The following is a 2,381-nucleotide window of genomic DNA, read 5'->3' as shown; positions in this document are numbered from 1 at the left end:
AGGGCTTCCAACCCAGAAGCTTTCTACGACGAGGGAAACTGAGGCCCAGAGAGGGCCGGGGCATCTGGTTTGGGGGGGCGGGGGGCTGAAGGCTCCAAGGGGGTGTGTATTGGGGGTGCCAGTGGTGGCCCTTCTCTCTGGTGACAGCGTTCACTGTCAGAGAAAAGAGTGCGACACTGCCGGGCGAGGGGTGCTGAGGGGCTCGTGTGCACTCCCAACGCCGACGCCAAGCTCGGACCTCCCAGGAGAGCCGCCCCGTCCAGTGCGGGGACCTCGCCTTTCCAAGCGAGGAGGGACAGCTCGGGCTGGAGATTGTCGGGGCGCAATCTACAGACGCACCCCCACCCCCATTCCCCACCCCCCACTCAGCCCCCTTCCCTCCCGGTCCTACTGGCAGACCTGGCTCCTCTGCGGATCCCACCCCTGGGACAATGGCAGAGGCGGGGCTGGAGTGGACGTGGGAACAGTAGCCACCCCCTCTCCACCCTCCCACCCCCCACATCCCCCCCTCCCCACCCCCACCCCACGCCCACCAGCTTCCGGGCTTTCTCAGCCGCCGCCAGGCGCTGGAGCGGAGGGGACCCGAGCCGCGGAGCTCTGCCCACAGCGGCTGTCCTAGGGGCCAGGGGTCCACTCCGACCCAACTCTGTCCCCAGGCGGCCTGGCAAGGGGAGTGGTTGCTTTTTAAAACTTTTTTTTTAATTGAGGTAAAATTTACAAAAAGGGAAATGGACAAATCTCATTGTGAACTATGATGAGTTTTGTTTGTTTGTTTTTGCAGAAGTCCACACATTTATTCTAGGCCACACAGGTCTGTTACTCATCTCTGCTCTTGCAGCGCCAGAGCCATCTAAAACAAGCGGTCGCGGCAATGTCCCGGTAAAGCTGAACACCGAATTAGAGCTCCTATCCTGTAAGCTACTGCCTTTTCCCATTTAAAAACGTAACCACCTTGAAGTCATACAGAATTTGCCAGCCCCATTTCATGAAATCTGACAAAAGCTTGCAACACAATTCCAGGAGACCCAGATTTCTATGGAACGTGGTTCTAACTTGACATGATAAATAAGCTCAGACAATACTTTGCTTCCGGCTGCATTAGTCTCTTTTTATTCTTTTGGTAATTTCTTCCCGTTAACTACTTCTGTTTGTAGGTGATGAAATGTCTAAGGAATCCACATCAAATGTTGGCTCTGCTGTGAGCATGGTCTTTTCCCTTTGCTTCAACTCAGAATTAAGACGTTTGATTCTTGGTTTTGGGGTGTCATTTTTTCTCCCCAGTCTCAGAAGTAGTTTCCACTGCAGACAGTCTGTATGCTGTATAGGTAGTAGTGGCCGACCACCCGTCTCTAGCGTCTCCCAGCACACGACACAGGATGGATTTTAAAATGTATTCAACTAAGAGGCATTCTCTCAAATGAGTTCTAATGCATTTTATTTTTAGACAACCTACAGGACATGTTTTTTCTTAAAAACAATGACTCCGCTTCAAATACATCAAGGTCAAAATAAATGAAGAGCTCACGATACCATCATTCCCATTTGTCGTAGTCCTGGCGTGTGGGTGAAAGGCAGCAGCCAGTTAGGATGACAGGGGCTAGATCCAAATTGCCAAATTTGTTAACATTTTCCCACTTCTAAACCATCCTTAAAGAAAACCATACATGGGTCACACCATCCTCATGGCAGCCCAGCAGAGCCACCAGGCCATCTGGATTCATGTCTTCACAATAAAGAACTGGTAGTTTTTGAAGTTGGCCAGGATGTGCTTGATCTATTCTGCAGCCCCTGTCATAAAAGGCTTTATTCTTTCTGGTTTTTGCTTGTCGAGTTTCCCTTTGATTGATTTCATCTCATCTTTGATGTACGTACTTCTTGTAGGCTTCTGGTTTCCTGCAAATGATGGTTCGTGACAACAATATCCACACCAGCGATGACTGTACTTATGTACCGTGGCCCACAGGGCCTTCATCCGAGGCATTTCCACCAATCAGCGAGTCATCAATGTTACCCTCTGTCCTACTGACCATCTTCCCCTCTACCTCCAGGCACAGCCCGTCTGCCATCTCCCGGGTCTTGTAGATATCGGAGAACATCTCACATGGCTGGTGAGGTCCTGGTCGATGGTCATGTTGGATGGTGGCTGGAAGGAGACGGCGGCACTGCCTTAGCAGGAGCACGGAGCTCAGAGGAGTGCGGGGTGTGCGTGCGTGCGTGCATGCGTGTGTGTGTGTGTGTGTGTGTGTGTGTGTGTGTGTGTGTAGCAGAGGGAGGGTAGAAAAGCTATGATGAGTTTTTACACATTTATACCCTGTAACCAGTTTTCAGAACAAGGGAGAACATGCCCAGCTCTAAGAAGTCCCTTGTACCCCTTCCCAGTC

The 2,381-nt window shown here is 51.4% G+C and overlaps 1 pseudogene; it reads right to left on the bottom strand.

The window, feature by feature from the left end:
* Nucleotides 1–1,620: 1,620 nt before the first annotated feature.
* On the bottom strand, nucleotides 1,621–2,131 carry LOC118668650 (annotated as a pseudogene).
* Between the last annotated feature and the right edge of the window lie 250 nt (nucleotides 2,132–2,381).

Source organism: Myotis myotis, unplaced genomic scaffold, assembly GCF_014108235.1.
Source record: "Myotis myotis isolate mMyoMyo1 unplaced genomic scaffold, mMyoMyo1.p scaffold_m19_p_13, whole genome shotgun sequence".
NCBI lineage: Eukaryota > Metazoa > Chordata > Mammalia > Chiroptera > Vespertilionidae > Myotis > Myotis myotis.
Note: the sequence above shows the minus strand (reverse complement) of the source record. Positions and strands in the feature narration are given on the sequence as shown.